This window comes from Culex quinquefasciatus, chromosome 2 (genome assembly GCF_015732765.1).
Source record: "Culex quinquefasciatus strain JHB chromosome 2, VPISU_Cqui_1.0_pri_paternal, whole genome shotgun sequence".
NCBI classification, from domain to species: Eukaryota; Metazoa; Arthropoda; class Insecta; order Diptera; family Culicidae; genus Culex; species Culex quinquefasciatus.
The window spans coordinates 200,863,187-200,874,796 of NC_051862.1; positions in this window are offsets into that span (position 1 = coordinate 200,863,187).

The following is an 11,610-nucleotide window of genomic DNA, read 5'->3' on the forward strand; positions in this document are numbered from 1 at the left end:
CTTCGACACCCAATTTTCGTCGTCCCCACACGAATCTCCATTAACTATTACTAATTACTAACTACTATTGACAAACCGTAACCGTAAACGTGCTTTTGTTGCACCACCACACTATTGTATGCGTTAAGAATTTTTAGAGAGGGAGATCGCGCAAGATAAAACAATCAAATTGCTATTATTATCACCCTAAGTTGGGTCACACTGTAAGGATTACTCCAACAAAAACAAATAACAAGATGCAAACCTAACCTATAAATTGCATTAAAACGTGGTAACTCAGTTAAGTTGAAACTACAAGTTCGTTAAAAAAAAAGCAGAGTGTGTCTGGAAAATGAATCACTTGGTGCGTTTTAATTTTGGAATCTTGCAAAGCAAAAACAAAATCACTCTTTGAAAGCGGTCAATTCGTGGGAGCCTTGAAAACAAAACAAAAAATCAGTACATTTTGGGTCAATTCACACAGCGCAGCCATGATCGGAGGAAGGAAAAGGGCAGCGTTCAAAACGTTGCGAGGTTAAAAAAAAAAACAATCAAAAAGTTCCCGTTAATTTCAATTTGAAACTAAAAAAAATCGATCTCTGTTTGTGAAGGCGTCTGTTGGCAACACTGCGCAAGGGGGGAAATTCGATGACTTTAAACACCGCTGGGCAGTTGGGTTGACAGCGAAGCTGTCGTTGGGCAGAACTGTTAAAAGGATGGCACGGTTATTTAATGTTACTCAGTTTTGAATCGTTAAACATTATTTATATTTTCTCAAGTGAAATTTTACAAATGGTTGTGAACTTTCGAAAATTTTACTAATTTAGGAGTCATTTTAACTGAGATTTTCACTCAGACTGAAACTATTTAAAAATGCTCTTTGGAAATAAGACCAGACTGTCTACTGAAACAAATAGTTAAAATGGGCATTTTTTCGCCAACGTGTACTGCCGTTCTACGCATAATTGTCCCATGTCATTTTTGGTCGATTCTGACTTTTTGTCATTTTTGGGTTAATTTCATGTTTACTTACGGTCGAAAAATTTCAATCGCGTTTTTCTCAGTTGCACTTTTTTGAACATGGGACAATTATGCGTAGAACGGCAAAGTACTGGTGCAAACAAGCTGCAGGGTGCAGCTAGATGTGCAGTGTTTGTTTTCGTGTTTAATTTTCGGAATCTTTGACAATTTCCGGAGTTTTTCCTTTCCATTTTTTGGAATCGCAGGGTAACTAAAGAAACGAATTTTACTTGTTGCGTTTTTACTTTTGCAATTTTGTACACCATACGGTTAACGCAATTTTGAACAGCTTCACATTTCTAGGTTATGTTTTTTCTGATGCAAACAAACCCTCGGCAGCCATGTAAACATACTTGGAAACCTGTTGGTAAATGTCTGACTTGAAAGCCTTGTTTAAGTTTTTAACTAAGTTTTGTGTTTATTTTACTCAATTTTAATGAATTTAGTTTTTATCGGGTAATGACAACAAGCAAGTTTGGGTTCATTGATAGTAAAAACATAAAAAATCTCATTAGGTACTGAATTCATTAAAAATATCTTAAATTGTTCACTGCTAATTTTTTCAGTTTGTAAAAACTTGCTGAAATTTCAGCAAAGTTTTACAAGTTCATATAAAAGTTAAACGATGTCTGCTGTGAATTGTTGAAATTGGGCAAAATTTATATTTGAGAGAATTTCACACACAATTCAACAAAAAATGAGTGAAATTCCCTCAAATATGGTATTTCTCTGCTTACTCAATTTTTGGAAGAATTGGTAATGGAAACTCAGTGATTTTAAATTTACGTGTAGGGTGCCTTTAACTCTGAAAATGAGTTTTACTGTGAGAATGTTAATGTGAGAAATGACCTTTTTTGTAATGCACTATCGTTTTTAACACTTATCTATTGTTTTCATTTTCACTAATTGTCAAAAATCAAACCATCCACATTAACGACCCCCGGGTCTTTTGTGGTCTCTATTGCAAGTTTCTGCTCGAACCTAGGAGTCCGAAGGCTTGAATGGGGAGAGCACCCAAACCTCTTTCTACTCCAAGGAACCTTCCACCCCAGTGTTTGAACTGACGACCTTCGGATTGTCAACCGCCGCCAGCGATTCCACCGGAGTAGGCTTGGTTTGGAGTGTTGTTTGTACTTATGGCATGGAGACAACTCCTACACCTGGAATGACTTAACGGCCTAACAATCAAGGCCGGGACCGACATTTTACTTCCTCATCCGATGGAAGGTTGGAGCAGATGGGAATCGAACCCAGAATCATTCGCTTACAAAGCGGACAGCGTAACCATTCGGCCACGCACTGCCACACTTCACTAATTGTGTATCACCTAATTTTTTAATCAAAACTTCAAAATTTCTTTTCGTACATGAAAATGATTGTTTCATAGAATTATTTTCGACCAATTAAACCTAATTTTAATTACATTTTTTGTTAACCGTGCACTTACAGTAACACAAGAATCTCATTAAAAATCGCTTAGTCTTAATTCAAACTGATTTTACTCAGGAATGAGTAAAATGGAAATGTATCAGATCTGCTTAATTTTTTCTCAGAAATCAACAAAAAATTAGTGAAATTCACCCAAAGCTGACATTTGTAAAATTTATTCATTCGTGAGTGCACAAGATTTATAAAAAAAATAACTTATTTTTGAATTTACTTAACTAAATTTTTATCAAAATTGGAATTATGAATGAGTTTTGGAAACTGTCTTTTTATACGTATTAGTGAAATTGCAACAGCGCTAGAGTAAATTTTATTTGAGTCAATCGAGTATGAATTTCAATTTCATTCCAGCAAAATTTGTCCACAATCGAATGAAATCATCTTTTTTAACTAATTCCTTTGTTTTTGATAACCGTGCACTGACAGTTTCAAAAGTGCCCAGCAGTTTGCAAAGTCAGCGATTGAAACCCATCCCCCATTCAGTGTTGCCAAACCCTCAGCGCCCTAAAGTTAGTTGATTTTATCTATATTGTTTTAATTGAAAACACAACCACAAAACCCCGCTGTACAGGATTGGAGGACGCAAAGCAAAACACACACACACGGAAATGAATCTAAGATAATTCGAAACAATGCAGTATTTTTGTGAGCTTTGCAAAGAAAAACAAGCAAAAGAACACACATAAACACACACCTACACGGAATGTTAGTCAAATCACCCCCATTTTATTACCATCAACTACCATAAACGATTAACGATTACTATTATTATTGTAATTATTATTTTTTGTCACACAGCTGTGAACAGATGCAAAGAAAAGAAGCGTGCGAGAACAATACGCGAGTCCGAGTTTAAGTTTTAGCGTGTAGTTTACTGCGCAGCACTAACGCCAGCCACACCGTTTCGTGTTAGCAAAGATGAAAAAACGTGATTTTTTTAGGTTTAGCAAACAAGCCCCCTATTTTGTACGATAAGTTCTCTGTAGTGTTTATTTCTTTTAAACTGTCCTAAACACCAACACACGCATACGAACGCATCTTTGTATTTATTTCATTTTTGTTCTAACGCACACACACATACACGTATACTCACTAACACTATGATGAAATCTCGAGTAGCTACTTAAATCGATAAGGCTTTACTTAGGCTTAAGCCAAATACACACACGCGCACTCTTTTTAAACGGCGGCATTAAATCACACAAACACACCAACACTAACACGTTCAGCTTTGTGTTTCCTTGCGATACGTTAGTTGTAACTTTTAGTTGTTTAGGGTAATTTCAAGCATTTTAAATATAAAGTGAAGAGAAACGACGCAAAAATTGTACCATTTTTCCCATTACCAACTAATTTATTGCATCCTTCGTTTCGTTTTATTGCAGAAAAGAGAAAAATGCTTTAGTAAATTGAACCAAGCACTTAATAAAAAGGCGAGAAGAAAATTGTGAAATGTTATACCAGTACTTTACGACAGGGTTTTTTTTTTAAATAAATTAGAATTATTTTAGCACATTAAGAGAGGAAACGAATTTTAACCCCTTTTCCCCCGAGAAAAAAAATTCTCAACCTTTCCAACCTTTTGTAAGATTATTGCTTCGTCGTTTCCCCCCTTCTACCAAATAAGATTTCTGCGAATCTCCTAACAAAAAAAAGCGCCCATTTTTCCCAGATTTTAGTTTAAGCCGCGTCATCCCAAAAGAAAAAAAAAGTATCGCTCCTAGAAGTTAAGACGCTAACGTTTTTTTTTTTGTTTTAAATATACTATTTAAACGGACAGCTTTAGGCTAGGCATTTCGACCAACCTATTTTTTTAACATGATTCGCTAGATTATGCACATACACACACATCTTTGTATACTTAGGAGCAAGCACTTAACACACAACCACGCAAGCGTGTAAAACAAGCGGCATGAACAAATTGTATTATTCACCTTTTTCAACGCGGTTTCTTTCTCCAAGGAACAAGAGTCTAGTTTTTAAGCGATCGAGTTTGTATCCGCAAGATTCGTTTATTTTTGTCTGCAAAGAAAAAAAAAATACCAACTGTAAAAGAAGTACTTCCGAAGTTTTTTTAAAGGATAATTATTTGTTGATTTTTTTTTTGGGTACAGTAAAATTATAAAGCAAAACTAATAAAGGGAAAGCAAATATGACAATTATCATACTCACAACGTGAACTGTTACAGCAATAAGCGAACGAACGAGGAAGTACGATGGCCAAACGATGGAAATTATACGCGAGGAGAAGGAACAAACAGTGGCGAAAGATACCTACACAAATTCGATTATAATTATATTATTATTATTGTAACAAGATAAAGCCCTATTATGATTATTTTATTAATTTTTTAGTTAAGGAACGTATTTTTTCAAAAATATAAACATGTTTTAATTGAAATACTCCAAATTCTTTGTTTTCCATTATTTTTGTTATCACAATTTTCCTTTTTATTTCATTCCCCCATTAATTTATAATTTTTCAGCATCGAACCAACTGCTTTCAAAGAGTTTCCCTTTAGAGCCGCACGCTGAAGCAGGTATTAGACTATGACAAACAAACTCTCACTTTTTGACAGTTTGCCTGCTTCGTTTGTTTGCGGAAACGTAAGCCTGCATACATTTTGAGTTGTTTGCGAATTTGTCGCAAACAAGTTTAACAAACTGTCAAACATGAAAAAGTGTGAGTTTGTCATAGTCTAATACCGCCTTGATGGCAGTGTGCGGAAACAAAAATGTGATGGAAAAAGCCGAACGAAGATTTCGGAAGAACTAATAACGACTAGAATACTTAATCCGTATTTTAAAACAAGCCCCGACAATTACAAAAAAAAACCTTAAAATCCTTAAAAGTAATAATACAGTATGAAAACTGCAAACGAAAACGTATGAAAATCAACTAATCTCCACAAGACAAAATAAAGCAGAACGATTATCGCGTTTATAGATTTAACCTTATATACTGAAAGTAACAATTAAGAACAACAAAGAAAAAACTTAGTGACTGCAACCATAACTTACAATTAAGGAGAAAAACAAAAAAGTTTGAAAATTTGCTTCAATTTTGCACGAATGCCTTATGTAAATAGTGACAAAATTTAAAATTTGAACACCTAATACAACACAAAACAAGCCAGAACGAAACAAAAATCGCATCTAGTGGAAGCCGTTTGAGCTATTTTAAACAAAACAAAAAAAAAAAAAAATAGAAGAGTCGTAGACAACCCATCAGTAACGAACACCAAAGCAATAGAGGCGAAACTTGACTCGCTAGCGTTAGAATTTGTTTCCATCTTTTCGTCCTAGCGACTACAAATATACTTAGAAGAGCGCCGCCGTAGATATTTGCTTCCGTTTTAAACAAACTAAAAAACTAATCAGAACAGTTGAACAGAAAACACTCGCAAAGAACACAAGCAAAGATTTGTTTGACTCGAAATCGCAATCGAGAAATAAAAAAGAGTATTTCATTTTAAACCCAACAAAAATAATCTTGATTTGATCAAGTTTAGTAAACCTGCAATTCGTTCGAAAATATAACACATCCAATTAAAAAAAAGGTTCAAATGCAACATTTGACGCTGATGGCGCGAAAAAAAACTACGAATGGTGTGGACTAAAGTGCAGAAATTTAAAGGAAGGGAAAACGTTCAAGACAAGACATTATAGCAGTAGTGATATAAGGAAAAGGAAGAAAATATTATTATATATATTAAAAATATATATATTTGCTAAAAGTAGAACTTAACAATATTTTTTACGAATAAAACATCTTGAAATTAAAACGGTGTTTTTATTAATTTAAAATGGAATAATAGTTAATAGTAAACTTAAAGTTTTCAGAGTCTAACTTTTTAACTAAACCGTTTTAACTTACAGACAAAAATATTCAGTAACTTGTTTGTTACGACACGGTACAACAAAATGAGGAGTTCCAAAAGTGCCAAAAAATGCTACGTTGTTTGTGGATGGCACCAAAAAGTATTGCTATTTTTATTCGAAAACAAATTAAGAAACTTATTAACATTTTTATAATTAAACTTTTAAAAATTTTATATTTTCTTGAAATCTTGATTATTTTGTTCATTTTCTTTTATTTTGGAACATTTTTTAAAATTTTAATTGCAAAATTTTGTGATCAAAAGTGAAATAAATTTTAAAGTATGTTTTGACCGCATGGACATTGAACAGACTAAACGTATTTTAATTGTGGTTCTATTGATATTTTTTACAGTGATTTTCAGTAAAATCCGAAATTTGTCAATTAATTTTTACTTAAATAATTTTTTCAAAAAATAAGGCCATTGCAAATTTTACATCAAGTTTGTACTGAAAAATCCTTATTTTGTGGTATTTTAAAAAAATCCTTTCTAAGCTTGAATTGAAAGGATTTTTTATGTTTTCCTTAACTTGAATCAAAAAGACATGACATGATTATCTATTTCACAATACATAAAATTTCACATAAAAGCACGTAGATAACTCTATTGCACCCGATCGAAATTTCTCGACAAATTTCTACACTGAAAATACGCCACACGTTTTATTCAAGTGCCCAAACACTTGAATGATTTAACAAAGCCACATTATAGATTTATTAGTTTTTTTTGTTTCAACATCAATCAAAACCACTATCAAATGCAAGTGTTTGGGCGATTGACTTTTTGGTATTTTTTGACACGTTATTTTCATTCTGGTGGCTCAAGTTTTTCAAGTGTTTTGCTCATGAATTTGCCCCACTGTCTTGACTATTTAAAGTGATGAGGAAAACACTTAAAATTGATCTTAAGATCTACACAAAACAGGCACTATTCAAAGTCAACGTGATTTTCCATTTGAATTTGATGTGTTTCACTGATTGATTTTAGCACGACTTTTATCGATGGCTAGAAACGAGGCTAGAACCAGTAGCACAAAAAACTCTCCCTTTTTCAACTGGCCAGCCGGCGCAGTGGTAGCGTGCCCGATTAGCAAGCGAGAACTTGTGTATCGCTTGAATGTTTTATTTTCAATACCATTTATAATTCAAGTGTTCAATTTCGCTAGCGAACTTTTTTCACCCGCGAAAGAGAGAGGAGGCAAATCACGCAAAATAAAATCGCTCCCGAACTTCTCCAAGAAAATCAATCTATTGATGATTTTTTGTGAATTTCCATGTCAGCACCACTTAAAAATTTCTAGAGTACTTTTTAAAAAGGTCCTATGTGCAAAAACCTCAATCTGAGAAATTTGATGATGAAGTTTTGGTGCACATTTTTAAATCCCATTTAAACACGCTTGGGTATTTTTCGATTCTGAAAACGCCCAAATGGGTCTGGAGTAATGCTTTTCAAGTGTACATTTCGGAATTATATAAAAGACAAGATTACACTTAGTTCGGACGCAATTTGGTTCATACAACCTGTGAGTGCACATAGAACACGTTGATAGAACAATTTTTGCACATAAGACTTAACGCATTGGACTATATTCATATGGCATTGCGCATAAAACTTTATCAAATAAAATTTAAATCTTGATTTAAAAAAACAACATTTTTGTGATAATAATGTATGTTCAACTCTCTCGCAACGTGTAGACAACAGCTGACGAAGAGCATGAAATATTTCAATGCTTCCAGATCGAGAGGAGAGAGAACCCGTTATTTCCCAATGAGCCTTCTGTGAGATGGGTGGCGGGTAGGATAATTTACGATGCCAAATTAACCAATGCGCCAATGTAAACAATCATTATTGTTTACTTTGGCGCATAGGATAATTTGACATGGTAAATTATCTTATCCGCCTATCGTGCTGTTAGCGCACATACTACATTTTTTAATCTATCTTTTTTTAAAGTTTTCGGTAAAAATATTATTTAACGGTTATAAACAAGTGTTTCGATAGCCCCCCAGCAGCACTGCATGCGCACAACTTTTATTCCTAAGTGGCGGATTATCTGGAGGCGGGCTAGCGCGGATTCCCGGTGATGTACATCATGCGCGAGCGGGACCGCACCGAGGACGCGTATGGGTTGCTGAACGAATATGCCGACGATGGAAGGAATACTATTGCCGACGCCGGCTCTCTGTTTGATCGATTTTTTGTGAGGGAAGCAAAAACGTCCGTGATCATCTTCAACTGGCGATTAAACAACAGACTGGAACGCAAGAGCGTCATCACCTAACGGGAAGTAGTCTGGTGAGAAGGTTACTGCTAAAGAGGTTGAGACAAAGTTTGGAGAGGAGAAAAGTGCAGCAAAGGACGGGAAAGGTTCGCAGAAGGAACCGGAACCGGAGGATGTTCAAAACCCATAAGATGATGCTGTCTCGAATGAAAAGGCTTAGTCTGAGCAAATAGATTCACCATTTTTGACTGTATTTTTCGTAAGGTTACGATTTACAAAATGTATAACTAAATTTATTGACTTTATTTCATGTTGACGCAACATATTGTACATGTGTTGTCGCCATTTTTGCACTGGAAATCTCAAAGAGACCCGTTGGATGTTTCAGCCGGACTTCCGCTTCCTTTTGACACGAGATGGTCATTCGATGGAGGTACGTGTTGATCACGATGTAATCGGCACCAGCTTTGAAGATGTCCAGATGAGTTTCGGTGACCGCGTTCGGGTTGGTTGCGTTGTATCTGCTACTTCACTGCCCAGCATGGTCTGGCTAACTTGCTTCGACAGATGCGTCGAGTAACCTCCGTCGATGACGATGTACTCCGGGGAGAACAACGACGGATTGGGGGTGAGCGATCGGTTGAACCTGCGGTAACGAAGGATACATGATGTTGATTTAGGAGCTGCCCTGAGATCCTTGCGTCAAATAACATCACCACACCGAAAACCACGTTTGAATTCATTGTTTTTTCGAATTATGAGCAAAAATGTAAATTTATTGACAAAACCACCCAAATGTTGTTAATTTCAAGTTTCTTAAATAAGCTTTCCCGAAAGTTAGATTGTTTGAAAAAGTTTTTCAATGTTTATAATGTTACCAGGAGCTATTACGAAGGTAATCAAACAACATCGGAACCTCAAATCAATTTAGATGCTTGGTGGTGGAAGTGTTAAATTAAAATCCACTTAAGGACAGAATGGACCACCCTTTTCCAAATCAAAAGTTATGAAATTTTGGTTAAATGGATTATGTCGCTCCTGGTAGGTTCACAAATCACGCTAAATGCAATATAGTTGATTTTTTAGTTGTTTTGATGCTTATTTAAAAAATAGTGTCTTATTTCAACATATTACAGTCATCCCTCATATTCGGAACAGTTTACAGATCGTCCAATGTTCAAAAAATCATAGCAAATCGATAATTGAACTTAATGATTCGCTTCTACCTTCATTTGAAAGCTTTTCTTGCGATCTTTCGAATGCTGTATCGAACATCTGCAAACTTTAACTTTTAAATTAAGTTTTTGAAGAAAAACTTTGACCCTTGAAATCCACAAATTCGGAACACTTTTTTCTTATGGATGTAAACAAACTTTGGATCTCTCCAGGAGTGCATATTTGTAACAGAAAAATGACTTCACACACTGAAACCAGTGAAACTCAAGCTTAGTGATGTTTTATCCATGGTCTGATAACTTTTTTTGTGAAAATATCAACTAAATTCAGGTGTTCCATAATTGTGGGAGGCACAATAACATCCCACAATTATGGAACAGGCAATTTGGAGGCAGTGTTTTGCTGCTATGGATAAAATAGTCTTGAAATTAAGTTTTTTGTTCAAAAAGTACTACTTTTACTACTGAAATAGCAAGAGAATGTCCAAATAAAGGTCCTAAAATTAGTAGGGTCGTGAGAAAAGCTGCATTTGGCGTGCTATTGACAAATTATCACAAAAGTGTTCCGAATTTGTGGGTGTTCCGAATATGTGGGATGACTGTAAAACTATTTTCAAAAATGTTTGTTTTGTAGTCTAACTTCATGGAAACTATGTTAGAAAGGTCCCTTTAATCATTTATTATCTCCCTTCAACGTTTTATTAGACAAAATGGCTTGTTTTCTAAAGTGGCCCATTCTGCCCCGCACCCAGAAAAAGTAGCCGAAAAAAACTTTTTTTTTTAAGTGGCTCAAAATTAGTTTTAAGCTAAACATTTTCATCAACCAGGTATACAACATTGAAGGGAACATCCCAAAGCATAAGCCTACTTCTCTGAATTCATAAATTTGTATGTTTTTCTATGGTTTTAGGGGCATTTTACTTAGGCGGGCCATTCTGCCCCCCCCCCCCCCCCTGCCCCTAACGCAGTTCTTAAGCTGGCTGATGAGCAGCTTTAGGACCTGTAGAGCGCGGAGAGTCACAGGCGATTCTTCAGCGAGGTAAGTTCGCTCAGATCACCAGCCAAATCTTCCGTAAAACCAGGTTGTTTGTGGCTGGCTGTGAGAAAAGATCGTCGCGACGACGAAGCCGCAACGCACTTGTCGTAGTGTCCATTCTGGAACTGAAAAACACACTGGAGTGCCCCGCACCTTAGACCAACTTCATTACAAAAATCAGCGAACCAGGCACTTCAACTTGCACCTCGACGGAAATGCGCCGGGAACTAAACCGCCGCAACCTATATGTTTCCGCCCGCTCCGGCGGCCCCAGAAACACTAGTCTCAGCAGCTCGTACATTTTTGGATTCTCGGACACCTTGTCCCAAGAGGCCCAGATGATCTGCACCTGCGTGCGTCATTATGAGCTCGTCGTTGGCGAAGTTGTTGATAGCCGATCACCCGGCAATCTTAATGTATTCAACGTTCGTCTTGAGGATCTCTGACGAGACCATGACCACGAAGCGGATGGCTTTTTTAAGGTTTCTAAAAGCGTCCTCTGTACCACGTCCGCCGCCGTTTGGTTGGTCGTTGTCGGGGGACCAGGTACCGTAAAATAGTGCTGCGGGTGATTAAAAAAATAGTTTAAGGTTAAGGTTTATGAAATTTAACAGGATAACATTTCCTTCCTGGCCAAAAGGGGGGATGTTTTCTGGCCTTCCGGATGTTTTTGTCGGTTCCGTGGCCATCCGGAAGGCTTCCCTGCGCAAGAGGGATGATGCTTTTTGGCCATCCGGATGGCCACGAAACCGGCAAAATTCATTCAGGCGGCCAAAAAGCATCCTCCCTTTTGCACAGGGACACCTTCCAGATAGCCACGGAACCAAGAAAACCCATCCGGAAAGCCAA